At 43.5% G+C, this 16,755-nt stretch overlaps 1 long non-coding RNA gene across 1 annotated transcript; it reads left to right on the top strand.

Moving 5' to 3' along the window:
• The first annotated feature begins 5,959 nt into the window (after positions 1 to 5,959).
• On the top strand, positions 5,960 to 12,390 carry LOC101020296. The gene is made up of 3 exons (XR_004183324.1): positions 5,960 to 6,122; positions 10,596 to 10,722; positions 11,396 to 12,390. It is a non-coding gene; the product is annotated as an uncharacterized LOC101020296 (long non-coding RNA).
• The last annotated feature ends 4,365 nt before the right edge of the window (positions 12,391 to 16,755 follow it).

Genomic DNA, 16,755 nt, shown 5'->3' with positions numbered 1-16,755 from the left:
CACTAATTATTAACATTAATCACATCTAACAATATGATTAGTTCTTAATATTAATTATAATTTTATTACCAACATCACTTAGTATTGATTTAAGTAACATTAATTGCTGATGTCATTATTTTATTAATAGTGATATTACTATTAATTAATAATACTAATGTTAACATTTTTAACCAGTATTAATTTTTACTATCTTTATTATGATCATTAATATTGATGATTACTCTTAATTTTTCTTATATTTATGAATATTAATAATTAATAGACTTGTTCCTGATATCCGGCGGAGAGAGGATGATATTACTCCCAATATCGAAGAAAGTGTACACCCCTCTATGATGTTATTCCAAATAGCCAGGGGGTCAGGATGACATTATTGAAACTACCGCAGTGGGCGTACATCCCTTCGGTCATCTTGTTCCTTATATCCTGGGTGGGAGAGGATGATATGACTCCCAATATCGCAGGGGGTGTACATCCTCCTGTGATATTGTTTCTTATATTCAGGGGGAGAGGATGACACTACTGTCAATATCACAGGGGTTGTACACACCTCCTGCGGTATTGTTCCTAATATCCCGAAGGGGAGAGCATAATATTACTCTCAATATCGCAGGGGGTGTACACCTCCTTTGTAATATTGTTCTTAATATCCATGATGGGAGAGGATATGACTCCCAATATCGCAAGAAGTGTACAGCCGCCTGTGATATAGTTCCTAACATCTAGGTGGGGAGAGGATGATACTACTGCCCATATCGCACGAGTTGTAAAACCACTTCAATATTTTGCCTACAATCCTGAGGGGAGAGGATGACATTACTTCCAATATCGAAGAAGGTATACATCCCCCTGTGACACTATGCCCAATATCCACGTTGGGAGACGAAGACATTGCGCCCAACATCGCAGGGGATGTACGCCCACCCTGGGATATTGTTCCTTATATTGAGAGTGGGAGAAGATGCTATTACTCCCAATAACGCAGGGGCTGTGGCTGTACACCCCTCCTGTGGTATTGTTCTTAGTATCCTCGGGAAGAGAGGATGATACCACACCCAATATCGCAGGGGGAGTACACCCACCCAGTGATGTTGGTCTTAATGTACTCCACCTCCCTCCACCAGGGATATCGTTCCTAATATCCAGGGGAAGAAAGGATAGCATTATGCCCAATATTGCAGGGGAGTGTACACACCCTCCGTGATGTTGTTCTTAGTACCCAAAGGTAGAGACGATGATATTACTGGTCATATCGCAGGGAGTGTACACCCTTCTGTGATATTGTTTTTGACATTCAGTGAGGGAGAGGATAACATTAATCCCAATATCACAGAAGGTATACAGACCCCTGTGATGTAGTTCCTAATGTACAGGGGAAAGAGAAGAATATTGCTCTCAATATCGCAGGGGGTGTAACCACCCTGCCCCCATATATCATTCCTAATATGCAGCGGGGTGGAGGCTGATAGTACTCCCAATATCCCAGAAGGTGCACACACACCTGTGATACAGTTCCTAATATCCAGCGGGAAAGAGGCTGATTTTACTTTGGATATCGCAGTGGGTGTACACCGTCCCCAACCCCGGGGTATCATTCCTAATATCCAGGCGGGAAGAAGATGACATGGCTGACAATATCGAAGGGGGTGGACACCTCTTCTCTGATATGGTTCCTCTTATCCAGGGGGTGAGTGGATGATATTACTCCCAATAAAGTAGGAACCATACAGCCACCCTGGGATTTTGTCCTTAATAACCACAGGGGAGAGATGATATTACTACCAATATTGCAAGGGGTGTACACCCTCCTGTGATACTGTTTCTTATATCCAGGAAAGGAGAAGGTGGTATTAGTACCAATGTTGAAGGGATGGACAGTCCCCATGGGATATTGTTCTAAAGATACAGGTTGAAAGAGGATGAGATTCCATCCAATACAACAAGGGTTGTACACCCCAACTGTGATATGAATCGTAAAACCTAGAAGAAGAGAGAATGACATTGCTTCCAAAAACACTTGGGGTGTACACCCACCCTGTGATATTGTTCCTGTCATTTAAAGGAAGAGATGATGATACTAATCCCACTACCAGAGAAGGTGAACACCCCCCTGTGATATTGTTCCTCATAACTTGTGGGGGAGAGCATGATATTACTTCCAATATGACAGTGGCTTGACACCCAGTCTGTGATATTTCTTCTAATTCCCAGTAGGTAAAGTATGATGCTCCTGCCAAGAGAGTAGTGGGTGTACAGCCACCCTGTGATATGTCTCCGAATATTCAGGGAAACACAGGACGACATTATCCCAAATCTCCCAAAAAGTGTACACCCATAGTGTGATACGGTTGCTAATATCTGGAGGTACAGAGGATGGTATTCGTTCTCCTGTCGCAGGCTGTGTACACACAACCTGTGAAATTGTTCCTAATATCCTGAACAAAAGAGACTGCTAATAATGAACACACATTGCAGGGGGAGTAATTATTAAGATCCACATCGTAATGGGGAGTAATAGCAACCCCCTCTCTCCCCCTCGCTGTTACAGTCCACATCGCAGGGGGTTGAGGCACCCCCACGATATGGGGAGTAATAGCATCCCCCTCTCTCCCCCTGGCTTTATATAAGGAGTCTGGCCTTATATAAGTGCCCCCCAATGCCATCGCAGGCTTTAATGCATTCGCTTAAAGATTTTCCTCATGTACATCTGCCATTCCCTTAATAGGTCGAATTGCTACCTGACATTCTGTATTAGCGTTTTCATGAGCAAGCAGCTGAACCATCACTTTCTTGGCATGAGAATCGGAAATAGCCTTTTGAGCCGCATCCTGCAAACGGGCGATAGGATCTGGATAAAGCTCCCTTGGACCCTGTTGAACTGTGTGAAAAGAAGGATAAGCAGTAGCAGGGTCATGAATTTTTTCCCAGGCTCTTAGGCATATAGTTCTGAGCTGATCAACAGCCTCATCACCCATTACCATCTGTTGATTTAGAGTGCCCCATGTCTGTCCGATTCCAAGCAATTGATCAGTTGTGATATTAACGGGACGCTGGGCTTGAGCATTTCTGCGTGCCTAATTTGTTGCTTCATCCGTCCACCAGGTTTTAAATTGGAGAAATTCAGAGGGGGACAGGGTGGATCGGGCTAATGCCTCCCAATCCATAGGTATTCAACGTCTGTTATAAGCCACACATTGTAACAAGGAATAAACATAAGGAGAATTTGGTCTATCTTGTCCCATTGCTTGCTTTAAGTCTTTTAATATTTTAAAAGGAAATGGCTTCCAGTACGCTTGAACAAGTTCTCTGGGCTCCTCAGCTGGAAAAAGAATTACCAGAAACCGCCAAGCATTCAAATCCGCCATTTCTTGTGCCTGGCGAATGGATGCCTGGATTGTCCCTGTGCCATCATTTGTATTTGCACCGGCTCGCAGCATTCCCCTACCATGATTAACAGGTGGGCAAGCCTGGATCATTCCCTCATCCTAACCGGCTGTTGGACAAGCCTGAAGCTTCCCTTCGCCCTAGTTACTGGCGGGGCCTGCAACAATGGGAGCCGCATTGGAAGACTCCCCTTCCAAAAATTCCTAAGGCTGGCCTGGGGGTGGCCATTCCAGACCTTCCCCTAAAGGCGCAGTAGGTGGCACTGTTTCTTTTATAAGCTTTTGGAGATTAACATACATACCTTCCCGTTTCTCGCCCTTTTAAAAACTAGACTGTCATGGTTCACTTTGCTGATAATTAGACTCCTGATTATTCAACTTTCCTATGTCATCCTGAAACTCCTCCTTCTCCTCCTCAGTGTGGAAGGGCTCCAGTGCTGTTTTAACTGCCGACCACACAGACCAAGCAGAGATGGGAATATCGCGGCCCTCTTCTTGTGCTCGTTTTAAGTCTGATCCAACCTTGTCCCAATCTTTTACATTCATGGCTCCATATTCCGGGAACCAAGGAGAATACTTGTCTACCAGATGGAGCAAAGATGTGAGATTTTGGGTACTCACAATTACCCCTCCGCGGCGCAGTAACTGCGTACAAGGCTTAAGTAACTAGCGAACTTACTCTCAGCCTGACCCATATTTTCCTGAGGTTTCCCTGGGATTCTCCGAGCGCCCGACTTACCCTAGAGCTTGAAGTGAAAACCTACTCCGGAGTCCTTTGTCGGTCGTCCTCTGCTTTCCACATTCTGGTGTTCCTTCACTAGACTATTTGTAGAGATTACGGGGAGCCCCGCGTTGGGAACCAGAGACCAGCCTGGGCAACCGAGGGAGAACCCCGTTTCTACCAAAAAAAAAAAAAAAAAAAAAAAAAATTTAGCCAGGTGTGGTGTCGTGTGCCTGTAATCCCAGCTACTCCATGAGAAATCAGACAAAACCTGGCACCAGAGACTGATTTTCTTCTAAAATGCTTTCTCTAAAATATTTTTAAAACAAAAGGAGGAAATTTGAAGGGAAAATATTTTGGGCCCCCCAAATCACTAAGATAAAGGGAAAAGTCAATCTGGGAACTACTTAGGGCAAACCTGCCTCCCTTTCTATTCAAAGTCATCCCCTGCTCACTGAGAAGAATGCATGTCTTATCGCCTCCTTTGGAAAGGCTCATCGGAAGCTCAGAAGAATGCAACCGGTCCTCTCTCACCTACCTGTGACCTGGAAGCCCCCTCCTGGCTTCGAGTTGACCCACTTTTGCTTCAGGTTATACTGGATCAAACCAGTGTTCATCTTATGTATGTTGATTGATGTCTCCTGTCCCCCTAAAATGTATAAAACTGTCAGATACAGTCAGTTTCTCTTCCAAGGTTTGGCATGTGAACGTTCTTGTTTTTTGTTCTCAAACTCAACTTTCTTGTTCTCCATGCCTGCTTGCCCTTACTGTAAACAGGGTTACTGTAAACAACCTTCCCGTCAGTTCTAATCAATAACTCGCATCTGTTCCCTTGGTTACCTGCTCTGCGCCCATTTCTCCCTTCGAAACCACACGTCCCACCGTTGTAACTCATATCCTCCTTCCCCCTTCCTTATTTGGGAAAATATTGACAAATAACCAACCAGGTCAGTTTAGATCTTGAGGTCTGGCCCCAGTCCATCCAGAGGTAGGGACTGCGTTAGGAATAAAAACCCCTGCTTTCCTTTGTTCCCTGTGCTCTTGCGATTGTGATTGATGCGAGCAGCACGCTTCTGCAGAAGTAAATTGCATTGCTGAGGAAACTTTCGCTTGAGTGCTGGTTTCACTTTGTGGCACCAAGCATTTATCTCCAACAAAACCAAGCTGTGCTCTGACCACGTTGGGCAACTGTCATCAGGACATCCTTAGGCTGTGTCATGCACAAGCATCCCCAACCTTGGTAAAATAAACTTTCTAAATACTCTTATCCCCAAATGCTCAGGGAGGCTGATTTGAATAATCATAATACTGCAAGGCTGCACTCCAGCCCGGGCGACAGAGCAAGGCTCTGTTTTAGAAAAATAAAATAAAATAAATAAAATAAAATAAAATAAAGTAAAATAAAATAATATAAGATATTCCGGTCTCCCGCACAGCCAACTCTGCGTGAATTACTCCTTCTCTATTGCTATTCCCCCGTCTTGAGAAATCGGCTCTGTCTCGGTAGCGTGCAAGGTGTACCCACTGGGCAGTTACAGAATGGTCATTATATTGCTTGCAATTTTATATCTATATTATGCACAAATAGCTATCACCTTGTATACAAGGTTAAATGTGAATGTCGTCCTTGCAAGGTCAGATCCCAGCGCAGGAAGGATGCACCCCCTACAAACTGCTAGGCCAAAATGGTCATTCTGGCCTCATCCAGCCTCACGTGAAATCGCAATCTCCCGTCACACAGGGTCTGAGGGGGCGGGACCTGAAGCCCCATACAATCAGGGGCGCTGGGGTGGGGACCCTTCAATCAGGCGCGCCGCGGGAAAGGAGAGGGCGACTTCCGGGATCGGGCGGGCGGGCGCTTTGTCTCGCCTTCGCCACAGTAGAGGCTCTTTCTGTTAGTCTCCTCTTGGCTCTGGGAGGCCCAGGTGGCTCTGCAGCAGCCTCTGCCACCGTGTGACTTGCGGGTATTGGGACATCCCTAACTGACACCAGGACACCCGGGAAGCCGAGGAATGGTGAGTGGACTGCGCCTGGCTTCCCGAAGTGGGGAAGAGGGCTGGTTGAAACCTGCTGGAACCAGCCATCCGCTGCGGAACCTGCGGACCCAGTTGCCGCTTCGCAGCCGGGCCTCAGTCCGCTTCTGTGCAGGGCCGGGCGGGGCGGGCAGCGGGACCCCTGCGTCCTGTCTGTACCTGTGGGCGCCACTTCCGCCGGCCGGAGCCCTCTCGGGAACCCCGCGCCTCCCCCACCCACGTAGTGCGGTGACCACGGGAGGGGGATCCGAGAGAGCCCCAACTCGGTGTGCGGGGTTCCAGTGTGGGAGGAGCTGTGGTTCATGGAGCTTCCAGTCCCACCTTTCTCCCCCTAAAATTAACCTGAGGCTTTGTCAAAACGTTAAACGGTGTGTTTGAGCAAACGGCGATTCATAAATCAGGTACCACAGTCAAGGTTTGTGGTTTGGGGTTCACAGGAGGGGCGTAAATGAAAGGTTTTGATAAGGTTAATGAGGAAGCAAACCATACATGTATATATACACATATATATACACACATATACATATACATATATACACATACATATATATATATTTTGTTTTGTTTTGTTTTGTTTTTTTGAGACAGAGTCTTGCCCTGTTGCCAGGCTGGAGTGCAATGGTGCAGTCTCAGCTCACTGCAACCTCTGACTCCCGGGTTCAAACGATCCTGCTGCCTCAGCCTCCCATGTAGCTGGGCTTATAGGCGCCCACCACCACGTCCAGCTACTGGTATGTTAGTAGAGACAGGGTTTCGCCATGTTGGCTAGGTTGGTTTCCAACTCCTGACCTTAATTGATCACCCGCCTCGGCCTCCTAAAGCGCTGGGATTACAGGCCTGAGCCACCTTGGCCAAAATATTTTCCTGTTTCCAAACATTTTACATGAGAGGAAAGCGGAGAATAAATCATCTGACACTCTACTGTAAAAAAAAATCTTTGTGCCTCTCTTCTTTTCATCTTTCCTAAGTGTACATATTACCAAAATATCTTTAGGTTGAGGTCCCCCCGTGAAAACTTTACAGGGTGTTTTGTCCTCAGCCACCCTCCTGTCTTTTCCTAGTCCTGGCATTTTAGAACTGTCTGGGGATGACCCAGGAGACCCACAGTGGCCATGTCTATTGGAGGGTCTAGTGAGTATCAGCCCCGGGGTCATCTCATCGCCAAGGACAGCCTGAGGTCGGGGGTAGAGTCTCTCAGGGGAGCAGCTGGATGCTCTTGGCCTTAGAGGAATCTCCTGGTATAGTTTCATCTAAAATGGTGACCCCTTAGGGTCATTAAAATTTTAGGACATTAAAATTAATGGACAATACAACATAATGTCATTAAAGCTAGGTCATTAGAACTGTTCCTCCAGCCGCAGTTTTTATTCCTCAGAGACACATTGATGGTCTGCCAATGGGACGCTGATATTGAGAGGAAAAGGCAGAAATGATTTCTGCTCTCTAGATTGTCTCAGACTTGTGAAGAGAGAAAAACTGTCCCAAAGGACAAGGAAAACCCACCCCAGAGAGGATGTGCAAGAACCTGAATATGAAAATGCACTGAAGGCACACAGGAGGACAAAGAGCAGTGCCAGTGCCTCCTAAGTAGTCACTGAGGACTTTACTGAACAGGATGGGTGTTCCGAGGGATAGAATGGCCTGCCGTGACACTTAGAAAGGTCTGTGTTGGAGTCAGCGCTGCCTCTCCCTGAGTTTGTTACCTTGAAAAGGCTTGTCTGCTTATATGAGTTTCAGTTTTTCATTGACTTTAAGATACATTTTATCAGTACAGCTTGAAAGATAAACATACTATTTCCAAAGAGACAAGGTAAAATGATGTATTTTATTTGCTAAAAATTCGTATTTATTTCTTCCCTAGAGTGAGTGTAGTAAGTTTTAAAGGTCTGTTCTTTTTAAGGGTAATTTCAAATGGAATTGTAGGACTTAGCTTTGTCAATGTTATGGTGAAATAAAAGTGTGATAGATAAATTGATGATTTACAAAGATTCACCAAAATGTCAGTTTCCCTCTTGTAGCATGGTGAAGAATTTATGATAGTGGACACATCTGTATCCTCTTATCTGGATATCTGAGGGGTTTTTTTTTGTTGTTTTTTGGGGGTTTTTTTGGAGACACTGTCTTGCTCTATAGCCCGGCTGAAGTGCAGTGGCGCCATCTCTGCTTACTGCAACCTCTGCCTCCCGGGTTCAAGTGATTCTCCTGTGTCAGGCTCCTGAGTAACTGAGATTATAGGTACCCACCACCACACCCAACTAATTTTTGTATTTTTAGTAAACACTGGATTTTAGGCCTGGCACAGTGGCTCAGGCCTGTAATCCCAGCACTTTGGGAGGCCAAGGTGGGCGGATCATGAGATCAGGAGTTCCAGAGCAGCCTGACCAACATGGTGAAACCCTGTCTCTGCTAAAAATACAAAAAAATTAGCTAAACCTGGTGGCAGGCACCTGTCATCTCAGCTACTCAGGAGGTGGAAGCAAGAGAATTGCTTGAACCCGGGAGGTGGAGGTTGCAGTGAGCCAAGATCTTGCCACTGCACCCCAGCCCAAGCGACAATATGAGACTCTGTCTCAAAAAACAAACAAACAAACAACAAAAAGGCGGGGTTCTGATATGTTGACCAGGCTGGTCTCAACCTCCTGACCTCAGGTGATTGCCTTCCTCAGCCTCCCAAGCTGCTGGGATTACAGGCGTGAGCCACCATGCCCTGCCCGCTCTATTTTCTTTTTATTCCCTAAATTTTAATATGTTTGAGTTTGTCTGTTCCTTTATCACTGTTTTCTTATAAAAAGAAATTCTGCCTAATCCCTCGTAAAAAAAAAAAAAAAACCTTCCTGTGACTTCTGAAAGTGTTCTGGTTTTATCTTTCATATTTGAATATATAATAAGTTGATTATGGTTCATGGAATGGAGAAGAATGCAATGCATTTTCCCAAATAGATGCCAGCCTGGTTTGCCTCATATTTTAAAGTGCATGTTATTTCTTTTTCTATTCTACGGTGCCTACTCTATCATTCCTCAACTTTCCATATAAATGCTGGGTGATTAAGACTTTTTTTCCCCTTAGTCTGCTTGCCCATCTCTCTGCTAATACTGTGCTGTCCTGAATGTTTTCTTTGAAAATCTTAGAAGTATGTTAGAGAAGCCATCACTCTTTTTTTAGATGACTAAAGATCATTAGACATTTGTCATTTTTACTACGTATGAAAAAGTAGTTTTTCTTGCCTAAAACAACCTGATTTGGGAATTTATGTGATTTCCTAGGAATAGCATCTGGAAGTGATGACATTAATGTCATTTTAAAAATCATGTGTCGGCCGGGCGCGGTGGCTCAAGCCTGTAATCCCAGCACTTTGGGAGGCCGAGACGGGCGGATCACGAGTTCAGGAGATCGAGACCATCCTGGCTAACACGGTGAAACCCCGTCTCTACTAAAATACAAAAAAAAATTAGCTGGGCGAGGTGGCAGGCGCCTGTAGTCCCAGCTACTCAGGAGGCTGAGGCAGGAGAATGGCGTGAACCCGGGAGGCGGGGCTTGCAGTGAGCTGAGATCCGGCCACTGCACTCCAGCCTGGGCAACAGAGCCAGACTCTGTCTCAAAAAAAAAAAAAAAATAAATAAATAAAAAAAAAATAAAAATCATGTGTCATATTTCCTATTATTCCTTTCTGCCTTGACATTGTGAATTAGAAATTTTAAAATTTGTTGTATTAGTATTGTTAAATATCAATTTTTGGTTTTATTTACTACTCAATTAAATTTAATCAGCCTATTGTCTCTTGGTGTAATCACATGGAATGGGCTCAACTCCCCAGTAAACAAGTGACGGCACATGTAAAGTATTGTGTACCAGGGAAACTCATTGAACACTTTGTGTTCAGACTGTGATTTGGTGTCTGGTTCCCTCAGCACCACTGCAGTGACACAAAATAATAGACCTTCAGCGGAAGAAGTTTTGGCAAATATATTGCATAAGCCATTTAGATGCAGTGAGCCATTCTTATAACTTGGGTTGGTGGAATCCCTTTCAAAATGTAAGTTACTAATACAAACAAAGATTGAACTTTGCGAACAGGCATTTTTAAGAATAAGTAGACTCAGGACTGATAATATTAACTCTCTTATGCACATCAGGTAGGACTTTATTATGACAGATACTAGAAATGTACAAAGTGAAGTTAAAAGGTGACTCCTAGCAGCACATCTTACTCCCTGGATTCTCTAATGAGATGGGTGTTTCTACTTTGCTGTTGCCTTTTTGAATAGTTCAATTCTAGCATTAGTGCTGCTGTGTGGGAGGGAGTATGTGTGAACAGAGTAAGAGTTGTGACAATCAAGTCATAGAATAAATGCTTGGAAATTTTAGAATCATGTAAACAGCTTATGGATTGAGTATAGATTCCCAGTGCTGTCAGTCTCACCCGTCCTTCTATCCACATATGTGGAATGTTCTAGGACTCCGTGGCTTTTGAGGATGTGGCTGTGAACTTTACCCAGGAGGAATGGGTTTTGCTAGATTCTTCTCAGAAGAATCTCTGCAGAGAAGTGATGCAGGAAACCTGCAGGAACCTGGCTTCTGTAGGTGAGAATGACAACACATTTCACTTAATTACAGAAGTATTTCGCTATCATCAGCGCTATTTGTGATTTGGAATGGGTCAAGGGAATGATTTGGTGAAGAAATCAGGCATGGGCACTGTGTACAATGAACATGAAATCTAGTAATGTTTCTATAGTTTGTAATAATTCGTGATAATTTTGTGGGTCTGCATTTTAGGAAGCAAATGGAAAGACCAGAATATTGAAGATCACTTCGAAAAACCTGGGAAAGATATAAGATAATTTGCACTGAGAAGAGGAAATAAAGTCCTCTGAAGGAATCTTAGCTTGTCATGAACTTAAAAACAAGCAATCAAAACAAATAAGAGTCACTTGAAATTTATTTCTTTTTAGAAAAATTTCACCCAAAATGTAATATACTTCTGTGTAGCAGTCAGTGTTTGGAAAACAGTTTACTTGAAAATAGTACTACAAAATTATGTACATGAATGTTACTAATTTGGTCATAGCCATGCAGGTGGTAGCTGTGTTTTCAGCAGTAACCCATTTACTTTCAAATAATTCAGTCATGGCAATATATATATATATGCATTTTCCTTGGTATTGGTAGCAGTGTAAGTCCAAGACCTATGAATAAGTAGAAAGTTATTAAACCAAGCAATAATAATATGCTTGTCATTTTTTTTTTTTAACAGAAATCATACGATACAGAGACTGTGTGAAAGCAAAGATGGTAATCAATATGGACAGTTGTCAGCCAAATTCCAAATCTTGATCTGAATGAGAACATTTCTCCTGGATTAAAACAATGTGAATGCAGTATTTGTGGAAAAGTCTTTGTACGTCACTCCCTCCTTAATAGGCACATCCTAGCTCACTCTGGATACAAACCATATGGAAAGAAACCATATAAATGTGAACAGTGTGGGAAATTCTTCGTTTCTGTTCCAGGTGTTAGAAGACACATGATAATGCACAGTGGAAATCCAGTTATAAATGTACGATATGTGGGAAAGTGTTTTATTTTCTCAATTCATTTGAAAGACATCAGAGAACTCACACAGGAGAAAAACCCTATAAATGTAAACAATGTGGTAAAGCGTTCACTGTTTCCGATTCTTGTCTAATACATGAACGAACTCACACTAGAGAGAAACCCTACGAATGTAAAGAATGTAGAAAAACATTCAGATTTTCTTGTTCTTTTAAGACGTGTGAAAGGACTCACACTGGTGAAAGACCCTATACATGTACCAAATGTGATAAAGCCTTCAGCTGTTCCACTTCTCTTCGTGACCATGGAAGCATTCATACTGGGGAGAGACCTTATGAATGTAAACAATGTGGCAAAGCCTTTAGTGGCTTGAGTTCCCTTTGTAACCATAGAAGTACTCATACTGGAGAGAAAGCCTATAAATGTAAACAATGTGACCAAGCCTTCATTCGCCTCAGTTCCCTTCACCTCCATGAAAGAATTCATACTGGAGAAAAACCCTATGAATGTAAGAGTTGAGGTAAAGCCTACATTCGTTCCAGTCATCTTACTTGCCATGAAAGAAGTCATGATATAGAGGCTGGGTGTAGTGACTCAGTCTATAATCCCAGCACTTTGGGAGGCCAAGGAGTGTGTATTGCTTGAGCCCAGGAGTTCATAACCAGCCTGGAGTAAAACAATGTGAAACAACCTGGGCATCAGGGTGAAACCCTGTCTCTACAAAAAATAAAATAATGCCGGCCGTGGTGGCTCACGCCAGCTACTCGGGAGGCTGAGGCAGGAGAAGGGCGTGAACCCGGGAGGTGGAGCTTGCAGTGAGCCGAGATCGCACCAGTGCACTCCAGCCTGGGCAAGAGAGCGAGACTCCGTCTCAAAACAAATAAATAAATAAATACATAAAAATAACTAGCTGGGCATGGTGGCACATTTCAGTTGTCTTAATTCTTTTTCAAGGACATAAAAAACAACGGGGGATTGGAGGAAAGCCCTGTTCATGCCGATCATGAGGTCAGGAGATCGAGACCATCCTGGCCAACATGGTGAAACCTCGTCTCTACTAAAAATACAAAAATTAGCTGGGTGTGGTAACATATGGTTGTAATCCCAGGTACTCAGGAGGCTGAGGCAGGAGAATCACTTGAACCCAGGAGGCGGAGGTTTCAGTGAGCCAAGATTGTGCCACTGCACTCCAGCCTGGTGACAGAGTGAGACTCCATCTCAAAATAAATAAATAAATAAATAAAGCCCCTTGAATGTAAGAAATGTGGTAAAACATTTACTCTTTCCCATTCTCTCATAAACATGAAAAGGCTCACACTGCAGAGAAACCTTAAGAATGTAGGAAATGTGATCAAGCCTTCAGATTTTCCTGTTTTTGAAGATTTGGGAGGACTCAGAGTGGAGAAAAGCCTTTTGAATCTAAATTTGTGGTAAGGCCTTCAGTTGTGTTAGTTCCTTTTGAAGACATCAGCTCATTCCTGAGAAAAACCCTATGAATGTCCAGAATGTGGGAATGTTTCATTTCTCTCATGCCCACTCAAGGACATATGAAAATGCACACTGTAGCTGGCTGGACCTTGTAAATACAAGAACGTACACAGGATTAAAACTCTAATAGTTTAGAAACTGCAAGAATATTTTCAGTTTTCACATTTACTTGAAAAGTCATGTGAAAACTCCCATGGGAAAGAAGTTCTATAAGTGAAGCTTTTCTAATTTGGAAAACCTGATGCAAATTAATTATCGTGTAGTGTTTGAAAAAAATGTATGAAATGTTACATAAGTTACAAGTATTTTGTTTTTATCAGTGGCTCATACTTAAAGAGTCTTGAGTATGCATTTCACCTTGTTTTGCAGGGAAACCTTGAGGTGAGAGTTCTGTAAATGCTCTTTAAGCAGTAGTACTTGAGTTTCATAGATAATGATAATATGTTTGTTGGTAGAATTTTTGTCTATTCATTTGGTAATTTGCTGGATTCATGGTTGAATTTTGATGTTTTTCTAATATGTAGGTAAGTTTAATTTTTTTATTTCATTATTATCTTTTTTTGAGATGGAGTCTCACTCTGTTGCCCAGGCTGGAGTGCGGTGGTGCGATCTCGGCTCACTGCAACCTCCGCCTCCTGGGTTTAAGCGGTTCTCCTGCCTCAACTTCCCGAGTAGCTGGGACTACAGGCGCCCGCCACTACGTTCAGCTAATTCTTTGTATTTTCAGTAGAGACAGGGTTTCGTCATGTTGGCTAGGCTGGTCTTGAACTCCTGATCTCATGATTTGCCCGCCTCGGCCTCCCAACGTGCTGGGATTACAGACATGAGCCACCGTGCCCGGCCAGGTAAGTTTCATTTGTATGTATTGCCCTGTGATTAGTGGACCAGTGAATAATGATTGTGAATTGTTGGGATAGTCTTACTAGCCTCATTTGGCAAATTTTGATTATCCCTTGTTCAGTATACACATTCCACCTTTCTTTATTAAAGGAAAAACTACTCTTGATATAAAGATGTTTATTTTTTGCTAGTAATGAATTGGTATTAATTCCTAAGTACATAAAGTTTACCATAGAGTATCATCTCGTGAGTTACTTGCTTCTGTTGCCCTTTATTCTTTATTATTTCTGTCTGTTATTTGGATCGTTCACTTTGAATGAAGGAGAGAGTACTGTCATAGGACGATATGTTGTAACCAATCTGAGGGAGGAAGCATTCAGTCTCTCAGTCACATATGATAGCATTGGGCTTTTCATCGATGCCTTTGGTATTGTAGTAGATCGTATTACACCATTATGGTATGATAGTTTATATATTGTATTTTAGAGTACTACAGTCTTACCAGTCAGTGACACATGATTCAGTTCCCTACCAGCCAACAGACAAACCAATCACATGATCCTGTAGGAACAAAGGAACATCCTCAGCCGGGCGCGGTGGCTCAAGCCTGTATTCCCAGCACTTAGGGAGACCGAGGCGGGCGGATCACGAGGTCAGGAGATTGAGACCATCCTGGCTAACATGGTGAAATCCCATCTCTACTAAAAATACAAAAAATTAGCCAGGTGTGGTGGTGGACGCCTGTAGTCCCAGTTACTAGGGAGGCTGAGGCAGGAGAATGGCGTGAACCCGGGAGACGGAGCTTGCAGTGAGCCGAGATCACACCACTACACTCCAGCAAGGGTGACAGAGGGAGATTCTGTCTCAAAAAAAAGGAAAAAGAAAAAGGAACATCCTCACTTTTTAATGCTATATCACTCTCTGCTCCCAAGTTAATCCCTGTTTGGGCCTGTGGGAGCTTACACCATCCTCCTCTATGTAATTAATAACTGATATCTGACTTATCTGTTTAGTAATAGATGTTATGTGTTTAACGGTGCCAGTAAACGTAGGGTGCTCCTTCCTTCCTCACCAGTGGGGTGCATGAGACACTATTGAAACAATTGGCAACGAACACAAAAGGAATGGACCAGCCCTCATAGAGGACACCTGCTCAACTTGACCTACCTGCTGTCGGCTGATGGTTCCGTAACATATCAGCAGTCACCTAGGTCAGAACCATGAGCTGATGATGGGCCTTCCCTTTGGTCTGCACAGTGTTTTGTGGTCTTCAGGTGTTGTCATCTTCTCCCACACTAAAATGCTCTCATCTCCTAGACATGAATGTTTAATTGCACCCCAGCATGACATTTGGCCTCTGCTTAGCAGGCAGTTTTGAGGCCCTGGCTTATTAATGCACAACAGTGCAGCACACAAGCCAACACTTAAGTCCTAATTAGCAAGGATCAGGCTGTATCTCTGTAGTCCCTGCATCTACTCTGGTCACCATCTCTGTATGCTTAGGGCAGCCATGTGAACATTATTAATTATTGTACACTCCAAGACAATAGTTATTATGTAGGCAGAAGTAGTGGCCTTGTTTGTTTCTTGTGCTGCTGCTCCCCTTGCGGCTGTCCCATACACCCTCCTGATGAGGTGTACATCTATGGTGTCTCATGGTTCAGGCACTGATGAGTAAAGAAAATGGGAAGAAACAGTTTGACATTAGCCCCTACCGAAACATATGAAGAAACGTCTCAGCTGCTTGCATTGAAAAATTCCTAGCCAGTGTGTGGGCTTTTCTTGTCACTGCTGCTTATCAGCATGTCAAAAGTCGAATCTTCGGACGGCAAGTCTTGCTGGCCTTAGACATAATGGCCTTACTGCATGTGGAGCTAACCCCAGGAAGATGGAGTGACAGTCTCTGGAGGATTAGGTGGTCTCCTCCAATGTGGCTTGATGGGCTCCTGAACTCTTTCCTGTAACCATGCAGAGAGTCTACACTGCCAGTGATCACATGCCACAAACTCAAAATATTCAAAATATTCTGAAACAGTTTCCATTGAAAGGAAAGAGAAAAGTAGTCAGGTGCCACGCTCTGGTCAAGAGAACTAGTAGATGGCTCACAAGAACACTCTGTCGCTACTGTCTGTGCTTCTGTCACAACAAATATCCTGATCCTTCAGTTTTAAGGGTGCAGGGCCATTTTCCTCCCTTTCTTACTGGTAGTTCTCAAGATAACTGTATGATATGCTGGGAATGCAAAATCCTGATAATCAGGTGACATTGGTCAGAACAGCCCAGGCTCTGTTAGAGTCCCTGCTCAAAACAGAATGGCCTTTAACGCTTGTGTCTAGCAAACCACATCGTGGGAGAAAACCCAAGGTGGGCTGCTTTCTGGGGTCCCTCAGTTGTAGTGCAAGTGAAGTGTTTACGTCAAAATTCCATCCATCTGCTCTGGGTAGCCTTCCTGATCTTGTGGTAGCGGTTCATATTGAATCCTAGACTTCTGTTGTCTTTTGTTTGCTATTTTTAAATAATAAATTCACTTTATGTAATTTATGTATGAATGTGTTTGGTCTCATTGTACTCAGAAAAGTTGGTAGCCATTGCACAGTGAACCCGCTTCATAATTGGTGAAACCACCTATGCTCCCCTTGTGCCACAGCAAGGAGGGTAATTCAGCCAAACATAAACTTCATGTTCCTAAAACCCTGTAGCACAATTATTACCATGTGGGAGGCCTTTAACAAT

Source organism: Papio anubis, chromosome 4 (genome assembly GCF_008728515.1).
Source record: "Papio anubis isolate 15944 chromosome 4, Panubis1.0, whole genome shotgun sequence".
In the NCBI taxonomy this organism is placed as follows: Eukaryota; Metazoa; Chordata; class Mammalia; order Primates; family Cercopithecidae; genus Papio; species Papio anubis.
Note: the sequence above shows the minus strand (reverse complement) of the source record. Positions and strands in the feature narration are given on the sequence as shown.